Raw genomic sequence first — 11,521 nt, forward strand, 5'->3', positions numbered from 1 at the left:
ACTGGAGAAAGACAATTCTTTGGGCCTGAATTGATTCAAGAAGCAGAAGAACAAGTCCGTATAATTCGAGAGAATTTGAGGGTGGCTCAAACCAGGCAAAAGAGCTACGCAGATAATAGAAGAAGACCACTGGAATTTGAAGAAGGAGATTATGTGTATCTCAAGGTGTCACCACTTCGTGGAATGAGGAGATTCAAAGTTAAGGGCAAATTGTCCCCTCGCTTCATTGGACTATTCTGAGTTTTTAGGCGAGTTGGAGAGATGGCCTATCAACTTGAGTTACCTGCTAGTCTATCGGATGTGCATAATGTATTCCATGTGTCTCAACTTAAGAAGTATCTCTGTGTCCCTAAGAAACAGTTACCAATGGAAGAGCTCAGTGTTCGGGGTGATTTGACTTACACAGAGTATCCTGTCAAGATTCTTGATACACTGACTTGAGTTACAAGAAATAAAGTTATTAAGATGTGCAAAGTACAAAGGAGTCACCATGAAGAAAAAGAAGCTACTTGGGAGAGAGAAGAAGAGCTTCGCATAGACTTTCCCCATCTTTCATCTAGTCCTTCTTAAATCTCGAGGACGAGATTCTTTTTAAGGGGGTAGGATTTGTAATACCCAAAATCTGTATAATTTTTTTTAAATAAATACATGAAGGAATGAACTAGTAAATTCTGATATCTCAAATTATACTTGAGAGTTGCAAATTGAGAACTTAGCTTTGGAAAAAAAACCAAGAACCATTTTAGAAAAGGAAATGTCCTATATAAAATATGAAGAAGAATATATAAATAAATACACCTTTTTATACTGGCATTTGTGATTTGTCCATTTAGTCTAAGTACAAAATTCACAACAGGATTTAGATTCGAATTTGAAATTCAAAAAAATATAAAAGAAAAGAAAACAGAAAATAACAGAAAAAGGAAAAATCTGAAATAGAAAACAAAATAGGAAAAGAAAAGTGAAACAAATGGCGCTTGGCCGATTTTCCCTCTCGGTCGTCCCAGCCCACTCCAACACATCAGCTCGCCCTTTTTTTTCTCTCTCTCTGAGCAACTGACACCATGGGGCCCAAACGACAGACGTCTAACGCGGCTTGGAGACTTGGAGTCCAGCTCGCTCGCTCCGTCGTTCCACTGCTGGTGGGATTCTTTTGTTTTTTTTTTCTTCTGCCGGGCCACTGATTGGTGGGCTCTGGTTAGTCGCTTTCCTTGCCGCATGCATGTGAGTACTGCTCGGTCGAACACTGCCTGGTGGACCGCGTTCGCTCGCCTCGCTCGATAGCTCTCCTGTGTGTGGGACCGCCACACTAGAATCGTCTTCTCTCCACGTAACTAATCGCGAACGCGGTGGATCGAGGGAAATTCGAGCGGCGATTTCGGCAACGGATTACGCGAGTTCCGCGGTGGCCGCACCTCTCCAGCTGCATAAAGCCTCCTCTCGTGGATCTGGCTCCAGTTCTTTCCCCGCTCTCACCTCCCCCTCGCCAGCCGTTGAAACTCCACCTTGCACGTGTCCCTGCTAGCGCCTGCCGTCGACCTCCCTGGCCGCTGTGCTTCATGGCCGGTGTGATGGTAGATGAGTGAGAGACCATGCCGCGCCTGTCCTCACGGCGGGAGTTCGTCGCGGCCGTCGCGCACTCCAGGGCGCTGTTCGTCGCTCCTATTTCATGCAGCCATCGCTGGATTTGGGGCTCTGGATCACCGGCGGGCCTGGTGGGTATGCTCGCTGCCGCTGGGCACATTGTGCCGCTTCGTTCGGTCACTGGGAGGAAGGGAGCAGCGCGCGCGTGAGTCCTTGCGTCACGATTCGCTGGTAAGATGTCCTCCACCAAGTCTGGTGTGTTCCCCTATGCGTTTTCTCACGACAGACGTCTAACGCGGCTTGGAGACTTGGAGTCCAGCTCGCTCGCTCCGTCGTTCCACTGCTGGTGGGATTCTTTTGTTTTTTTTTTCTTCTGCCGGGCCACTGATTGGTGGGCTCTGGTTAGTCGCTTTCCTTGCCGCATGCATGTGAGTACTGCTCGGTCGAACACTGCCTGGTGGACCGCGTTCGCTCGCCTCGCTCGATAGCTCTCCTGTGTGTGGGACCGCCACACCAGAATCGTCTTCTCTCCACGTAACTAATCGCGAACGCGGTGGATCGAGGGAAATTCGAGCGGCGATTTCGGCAACGGATTACGCGAGTTCCGCGGTGGCCGCACCTCTCCAGCTGCATAAAGCCTCCTCTCGTGGATCTGGCTCCAGTTCTTTCCCCGCTCTCACCTCCCCCTCGCCAGCCGTTGAAACTCCACCTTGCACGTGTCCCTGCTAGCGCCTGCCGTCGACCTCCCTGGCCGCTGTGCTTCATGGCCGGTGTGATGGTAGATGAGTGAGAGACCATGCCGCGCCTGTCCTCACGGCGGGAGTTCGTCGCGGCCGTCGCGCACTCCAGGGCGCTGTTCGTCGCTCCTATTTCATGCAGCCATCGCTGGATTTGGGGCTCTGGATCACCGGCGGGCCTGGTGGGTATGCTCGCTGCCGCTGGGCACATTGTGCCGCTTCGTTCGGTCACTGGGAGGAAGGGAGCAGCGCGCGCGTGAGTCCTTGCGTCACGATTCGCTGGTAAGATGTCCTCCACCAAGTCTGGTGTGTTCCCCTATGCGTTTTCTCAAGATTGCCGCAGGGTAGATCACTTGGTCGTAGTTTGGGCGGGATTCTGGAGTGCGCTCGCCGTGCGGGGCGCGGACGGTGTTGGCGTTCGGCCGTGGAAAAAAAAAAGAGAGAGAGGGAGTCGGGGGTTGAAGACGACGTGCAAGCCGTAGATTTGGATTTCGATGGCCAGGATTAGAAGTGACTTAACCCTTCGCCGCGTTTGATCCGAGCCGTCGATCCTGCATCGTATGCATCAGATTAGATTTAGGTTCTTTAAATCGTGACTGTTGGGTGTTGATCGGGCGGTCACGCGGGTGCGAGGTTGGTTCATGCGTGATCCATTCCTGGCCTCTGGATCTGATCTGGACGGCCAGAAATCGTCGATACCCCTTCGCGGGTATACTTTGTTAAAGAGCCCCTGGGATATTATAGAATCAACCCGCAGTCCATGTGTTACTATTCACTGAGTCTAGGATTTTATTCGCGCAGACCCCTGGACTTTCCAGAAATTGGCGCCCAGTCCAGAGCACGTTTAAAACATATAAATGAATTAGTAAAGGTATTATTAATACAAAAATAATTCCTAGAACTTAGTTAATTCATAGAAAATTCATTTTAGCTCCAAATTGAGTCATTCCAATTCCTAAAATTTGGTAATAATATTCTCTATCATTTAGAATCACTGTTTCGACATGAACTCTGTTAGAAAATTAATTTATCATCTAATCCTATTATAATCACCTTAAATCTTAGGAAATTCATAACTTGAATTCTATAACTCAAAATTTAGTGATTCCAGTTCCTATGGTTTCATTTTAATGTGTAGATTTTTACTGTATATTTCATTCATCTGTTTGGTGTGATGTTGATTTTGGCTATACTATGTACGTATTGTGTTGATGCGAGTAGACGAGCAACCCACTGTGGAACCTGAGCTTCAACAAGTAGAAGTAGCTGAGCAGGAGCTCATTGAAGGCAAGTTGTGCCCTTGATCACTTACTTTCCCAGCCATGTTCTTATTAATTTTAATGATCTGCATAGGTTAATTTTGATGGGAGCCTTTATGTTACCCCAGTTTTGATTACCTCTATACCTTGTTCACCTCTGAAATATTTTTGGGTAGTATTTGCTATTGCTTTATGTGGATTGGGTATGGAGATACACTACTCATGATTATTCTGTTATTATCTTGTTACTATTACTGTTCATGTTAAGATCATTAAATTAATGGGAACATGGAGCGACCACCCGGGAAAACAGTGCTACCACAAGGGTATAATGGGACGCCCTTGGCTGACTAATTAGGAAAGCTAGTGGAAGACTACCTTACCTGAAAGGGGCAAGGGCAGTAGGGGAGAGGTCAGTGCGGGGAGGTCCCTGGTTGATTTTGCTGCGATGGCGGTCAGCCAGGAACCCTGTACTGGATCTTCCTATAAACTGTAGCGGGTTTTCGGAAGCTAGTGGAACTTTGTAAAGGCCTCGTAGTGGATCCCTAGCCATTCACCTCGGTAGTGTCTAAGGGCCTTGCAAACCCAGGCGACATGGGATACACGACTTGTGGGTAAAGATGCGCAACCTCTGCAGAGTGTAAAACTAGTATACTAGCCGTGCTCACGGTCAAGAGCGGCTCGGACCCTCACATGATTAATTATGGAACTTAAATTCAATTTGACATTTGCATCGCATTTGGGATTATTTTACTATTACTGTTCTTTATTATTATTAAGGTTTGGTATTTACTTACACTTAGTAATTGCTAATAAAATTTTGACCAACTTATAAAAGCAATGCTCAGCCTCAACCTCTATTTCATTGATCAGCCTTACACTACATGAACTCCCACCTTTGGTGAGTTCATGCCACATTATTCCCCACGACTTGTTGAGCTATGAACGTATGTGAGCTCACTCTTGCTGTCTCACACCCCCCCCACAGGAGAAGAGCAGGTGGTCGAAGAGGAGCCGCCTAACACTGAGGAGTTCGATCTGATCTAGGTGGCGTGTCTCGGTCGACATTGGCGCCGACGATCCTTAGTTCGCTTTATCTTTATTATTTTATTTTGTAATAAGACTTCCGCTATGTAATAAGTACTCTGATGTTTTATGACATTTATCTCTATACACTCTGTTATTATATATGTTGTCTTCTTGGCGCATGTATGAGATGCACCCGGTTTTGTCCCTTTAAAACCGGGTGTTACAACTGTGCGTCCGATGTGTTCGCCGAACACATGGTTCATGCACCGCTGGTACGTCGCGCCTGCATTCCTCAAGCCGAACGGCATGGTGACATAGCAGTACATGCCGAACGGCGTGATGAAAGAAGTCGCGAGCTGGTCGGACTCTTTCATCCGGATCTGGTGATACCCCGAGTAGGCATCGAGGAAGGACAGGGTTTCGCACCCAGCAGTGGAATCCACGATTTGGTCGATGCGAGGCAGAGGGTAGGGAACCTTCGGACATGCTTTGTTGAGACCAGTGTAGTCTACGCACATCCGCCATTTCCCCCCTTTCTTCCTCACAAGCACAGGGTTGGCAAGCCATTCGGGATGGAATACCTCTTTGATGAACCCTGCCGCCATTGGCTTGTGGATCTCTTCGCCAATCGCTCTGCGCTTCTCCTCGTCGAATCGGCGCAGAGGCTGCCTGACGGGTCGGGCTCCGGCCCAAATATCCAGCGAGTGCTCGGCGACATCCCTCGGTATGCCGGGCATGTCCGAGGGACTCCACGCAAAGACGTCGGCGTTTGCGCGGAGAAAGTCGACGAGCACTGCTTCCTATTTGGGTTCGAGCCCGGAACCGATCCGGATCTGCTTGGTGGTGTCGCCACTGGGGTCGAGGGGGACGGCCTTGACCGTCCCCGCTGGCTCGAAGTTGCCGGCATGGCGCTTCACGTCTGGGACCTCCTTGGAGAGGTTCTCCAGGTCGGCGATGAGGGCCTCGGACTCGGCGAGGGCCTCGGCGTACTCCACGCACTCCACGTCGCATTCGAACGCGTGTTTGTACGTGGGGCCGACAGTGATGACCCCGTTGGGGCCCGGCATCTTGAGCTTCAGGTAGGTGTAGTTGGGGACGGCCATGAACTTCGCGTAGCATGGCCTCCCTAGCACGGCGTGGTAGGTTCCTCGGAACCCGACCACTTCGAACGTCAGGGTCTCCCTTCGGAAGTTGGAGGGTGTTCCGAAGCAGACTGGGAGGTCGAGTCGCCCGAGGGTCTGGACGCGCTTCCCAGGGATGATCCCGTGGAAGGGCGCAGCGCCTGCTCGGACGGAGGACGGATCGACACGCAGAAGCTTGAGGGTCTCGGCGTAGATGATGTTGAGGCAGCTGCCCCCGTCCATCAGGACCTTGGTGAGCCTGACATCGCCGACAACGGGGTCGACGACGAGCGGGTATTTCCCCGGGCTCGGCACATGGTCGGGGTGGTCGGCCCGGTCGAAAGTGATGGGCTTGTCAGACCAGTCTAGGTAGACTGGCGCCGCCACCTTCACCGAGCAGACCTCCCGGCGCTCTTGTTTGTGGTGCCGAGCCGAGGTATTCGCCGCATGCCCTCCATAGATCATGAAGCAGTCACGGACCTCGGGGAACCCCCTGCTGGGTGATCTTCGTTCTTGTCGTCGTCGTGGGCCCTGCCACCCTCGGCGGGTGGCCCGGCCCTGTGGAAATGACGCCGAAGCATAACGCACTCCTCGAGGGTGTGCTTGACGGGCCCCTGATGGTAGGGGCACGGCTCCTTGAGCATCTTGTCGAAGAGGTTTGCACCTCCGGGGGGCTTCCGAGGGTTCTTATACTCGGCGGCGGCGACAAGGTCCGCGTCGGCGGCGTCGCGCTTCGATTGCGACTTCTTCTTGCCTTTCTTCTTGGCGCCGCGCGGAGCAGACGCCTCGGGAGCTTCTTCTGATGGGCGGCCCTGGGGCTGCTTGTCCTTTCGGAAGATAGCCTCGACCGCCTCCTGGCCGGAGGCGAACTTGGTGGCGATGTCCATCAGCTCGCTCGCCCTGGTGGGGGTTTTGCGACCTAGCTTGCTCACCAGGTCGCGGCAAGTGGTGCCGGCGAGGAACGCGCCGATGACATCCGAGTCGGTGATGTTGGGCAGCTCGGTGCGCTGCTTCGAGAATCGCCGGATGTAGTCCCGGAGCGACTCCCCCGGCTGTTGCCGGCAGCTTCGAAGGTCCCAGGAATTCCCGGGGCGCACGTATGTGCCCTGGAAATTGCCAGCGAAGGCTTGGACCAAGCCGTCCCAGTTGGAAATCTGCCCCGGAGGCAGGTGCTCCAACCAGGCGCGAGCAGTGTCGGAGAGGAACAGGGGGAGGTTGCGGATGATGAGGTTGTCGTCGTCCGTTCCACCCAGTTGGCAGGCAAGGCGGTAGTCTGCGAGCCACAGTTCCGGTCTCGTTTCCCCCGAGTACTTTGTGATAGTAGTCGGGGGTCGGAACCGGGTCGGGAATGGCGCCCGTCGGATGGCCCGACTGAAAGCCTGCGGACCGGGTGGTTCGGGCGAGGGACTCCGATCCTCCCCGCTGTCGTAGCGCCCCCCACGCCTGGGGTGGTAGCCTCGGCGCACCCTTTCGTCGAGGTGAGCCCGACGGTCGCGTCGATGGTGCTCGTTGCCGAGGTGGCCCGGGGCCGCAGGCGCGGTGTTGCGCGTGCGCCCGGTGTAGACCGAGGCTTCCCGCATGAATCGGGAAGTCGCGGCATGAGGTTCCGAGGGATATCCTTGCCTCCGGGATGCAGTGCTCTCCGCCCGCCGGGCCGCAGCGCCTTCCAGGAGATTCTTGAGTTCTCCCTGGATTCGCCGACCCTCGGTGGTTGACGGCTCCGGCATCGCGCGGATGAGCATCGCTGCGGTTGCCAGGTTCTGACCGACCCCACTGGATGCGGGCGGCGGCCTGATCCTGGCATCGTTGGCGACGCGGTGCTGGAGACCTTGGGGCAGATGACGTATTTCTCCGGCCAGGGGTTGGCCCACCAATGCCTGTCCGACGTCCCGACGGATCGGCTCAAGCGCTCCTGTTCCCTCGTTGAGCCTGGCCTGCGCCTCGCGGACTTGCTCGAGTTGTGGGTCGTAACCCCCCGCCGGAGCGGGGACCACAGCTAGCTCCCGTGGGATGTCGGCGCGAGGCACCGGCCTAGGGAGATCACCATCCTCCGGCATGCCAAGATGGTTGCCTTCGGTGGGATCCCCTAGCTCGATGTGGAAACATTCGAGGCCTGGGCCGCAGCTCTCGTCGCCAAGGCTGCGGCTTCCATCGGAACAGTCGGACAGACAGTAGTCACATGCGGTCATGAAGTCCCGCACGGCACTGCGGTTGCCAAGTCCGGAGAAATCCCAACCGATGCTGGGATCGTCATCTTCCCCGGACCCAGAGGGCCCGTAGGTCGAGACGTCCGTCAGTCGGTCCCAAGGTGACCGCATACAGAACCTCAGTGGGGTTGCACTCGCCTCAATGAGAGCGCCCGCCAAAACGAGGTCGTTTGGCGGGTTGAGGCCGAGTCGAAATGACGCAAGATGGGAGTTAGTCGTTACCTTTTGGTCGACGAGGAGCGACGTAGTCACATCGGGGACTGGTTGCGCCGTCATCTCTGGTTCGAGGGCGACGTCCTGCAGGCTTTCCGCGAGCGCGCCGGCGTCGTCTTCTTGCTCGGGGTCAGCGTGCCGCGGGGGGACGGCGCTCGCCTCCGTCTCGAACGCGAGGTCGACGTCCGGCGTGCCTTCCGTCGGGGCGTCGGGGGCGTCGATTCGCTCGACGGCCGACGAAGCGCGGCCTCCCGTCTGGCCTTGACGGCTCCGCCTCCTCCTCCGTTGGCCGGGGAGAGAACGGAGCGAGCCCGAATATTGCTCTTTCACCACGCGGGGAAGACGTCGTCGATTCCGCCGCCGGCGGGCGGGTTGTCGGCCGCCGTTGTCGTAGTCGCGCGGCGGTGGAAGAAGTGTCATGTCGTAGCTGCCGTCGAAGGACATGAACTCGAGAGTCCCGAAACGAAGCACCGTCCCGGGCCGGAGAGGTTGCTGGAGACTGCCCATCTGGAGCTTGACGGGGAGCTGTTTGTCAGCACACAGCAGGCCCCTACCTGGCGCGCCAACTGTCGGCGTTTCGAGACAGGGGGGTCCCTAAGCCGACGAGTGAGTGTGCTGCGTGCCCCAGCCCAGATGGGTCGAGCGCGTGGGCGAGCGCGAAGGGGGGAGAGGCGAGGCGGCCGGAGCCGAGCGTGAGAGAGGTGGAAGTCCCGCGGCCTTCGTGTTCGTCCCGCGCCCAGGTCAGGTGCGCTTGCAGTAGGGGGGTTACAAGCGTCCACGCGGGTGAGGGAAGCGAGCGGCCCCAAGAGAGCGCCTGTCCCGTCCTCGGTCCCGCGCGGCCAACCTTCTCTGAGAAGGCCCTGGTCCTTCCTTTTATAGTCGTAAGGAGAGGATCCAGGTGTACAATGGGGATGTAGCAGAGTGCTACGTGTCTAGCGGAGGGAGAGCTAGCGCCCTAGGTACATGCCAATGTGGCAGCCGGAGAGATTTGGGCACCCTGCTGGTGTGGTGTCGTGGCTGCCGGAGGTGCGGCGGAGCCTGATGGAGGGACAGCTGTTGGAGCGGTCGAGTCCCTGCTGACGTTGTCCTGCTTCCGTAAGAGAGCTGGGGGCCGCCGTCGTCATAGAGCTTGTGGAGCGCCATCATTGCCCCTCTAGCGGAGCTGGCCGGATGAGACGCCGGTCTTGTCCTCCGTGACCCGAGTCGATTCGGGGTGGGATGATGATGGCGCCTCCTGTTGACGTGGCGGTCTGTGCCCTAGGCAGGGTGACGTGGGGTTTCCTCCGAAGCCGAGGTTGAGTCTGCCTTCTGTTGCCGTGGCCGAGCCCGAGCCAAGGGGTCGGGCGAGGCGGAAGTCGTTCGGCCGAGGCCAGGGCGGAGTCCGAGCCCTGGGGTCGGGCGAGGCGGAGTTTCGTCGTCTTCCGGGTCTTAGCCCGAGTCCGAGCCCTAGGGTCGGGCGGAGCGGAGTTCGCCGTCTTCCGGGTCTTAGCCCGAGTCCGAGCCCTGGGGTCGGGCGGAGCGGAGTTCGCCGTCTTCCGGGTCTTAGCCCGAGTCCGAGCCCTGGGGTCGGGCGGAGCGGAGTTCGCCGTCTTCCGGGTCTTAGCCCGAGTCCGAGCCCTGGGGTCGGGCGGAGCGGAGTTCGCCGTCTTCCGGGTCTTAGCCCGAGTCCGAGCCCTGGGGTCGGGCGGAGCGGAGTTCGCCGTCTTCCGGGTCTTAGCCCGAGTCCGAGCCCTGGGGTCGGGCGGAGCAGAGTTCGCCGTGGCGCCTTTGGTAAGGCCTGATTGCCTGTCAGACTCACTCTGTCGAGTGGCACTGCAGTCGGAGTGGAGCAGGCGGCGCTGTCCTTCTGTCAGACTGGCTAGTGGGGCGGTGGAGTGACGGCGGTCACCTCGGCTCTGCCGGGGGCGCGTGTCAGGATAGAGGTGTCAGGCCACCTTTGCGTTAAATGCCCCTGCAATTTGGTCAGTCGGTGTGGTGATTTAGTCAAGGTTGCTTCTGAGCGAAGCCAAGGCCTTGGGCGAGCCGGTGATGTGTCCGCCATAAAAAGGGGGCCTCGGGCGAGACGGAAGTCTCTCGAGGTCGGCTGCCTTTGGCCGAGGCTAGGCTCGGGTGAAGCGTGATCGAGTCACTCGTGTGGACTGATCCCTAACTTAATCGTGCCCATCAGGCCTTTGCAGCTTTATGCTGATGGGGGTTACCAGCTGAGAATTAGGCGTCTTGAGGGTACCCCTAATTATGGTCCCCGACAGTACTCCTCGAACCTGAGGAGCCAGAACCTGAGACGTCCTGCTGAGCGGCGTCGTCGTCGTCGTCGTCCTGCTGCGCCGCATCGTCGTCGTCCTGCTGTGCCGCATCGACAGCGGCTTGCTGCTCCACCTGCTGCTGTACGGCGTCGTCCTGCTGCGCCTGCTCCTCCGTCCTACGGGTGCTCCTCCTCCCCCTCCCACTCCTCGTCCTCGTCCCACCGCCCACCATCTTTGTCCAACAACCTGCAATTAAGAGTAAACAATTAAGCACAGATAAAAAATATGTATTTAGAAACATATGCAAAATAAATGAAATATAGCATTACATCGATTAAAAATAATCTTCATATGTGTCCGGGTTAGCCGGATCATAAGTGTCATCATCACTATCAACCATTTCATAGTCGACATCATCTGAAGGCGCAATTTCGTCATTGGCATTGCCTTCAAGTATTTCTAAGTCATTCTCATTTTGCACCTCATCATCCTCGTCATCAACAACCATTTCAATATCTACTTCCATTCTGATCGCTTCGGTTAAGTCTATCTCAAATTGCCCTTCGAGCCCATCTTCTTGGAAGAACTCTCCGTCATATGTGTCCGGGTCTAAGTTATAATCTTCATCGTTTGGAACAGGTAATTTAGCGTGCGGTGATACCTTATACACAACATCCCAACCCTTAAGATGTTGTTTCGTTTGGCACGCATATGGAAGATAATACACTTGTGTGGCCTGTTGGGCCACAATATAGACATCGTCTCCTGGTAAGGTGGAATCCTGTCGAATTTCGACTAGCCCAAGATTAGAATGTGTCCGTCTCGTAACTTCAGGGTCAAACCAATGACATTTGAATATCACTGGAGTAAGAGGTTTGGAACCATAAAAATTGAGTTCATATATATCTTCAATTCTTCCATAATACTCGACCTCGTCAAGCCCGGGCGTATAGACTCCAGAACACGTGGTTTTTCGATTGGGCCGGCTTTGGTCGTAGCTTGTTGTGCGAAAACGGTATCCATTGACGTCATACCCAGAAAATTTCCTGACCCTATAGGCAAAGCCATTGGCTACTTGTCTCAACTCGGCACTCATAGATGGCTCTCTTTGGCCCTGCAAGTTCAAAC

This window comes from Zea mays, chromosome 8, assembly GCF_902167145.1.
Source record: "Zea mays cultivar B73 chromosome 8, Zm-B73-REFERENCE-NAM-5.0, whole genome shotgun sequence".
NCBI classification, from domain to species: Eukaryota; Viridiplantae; Streptophyta; class Magnoliopsida; order Poales; family Poaceae; genus Zea; species Zea mays.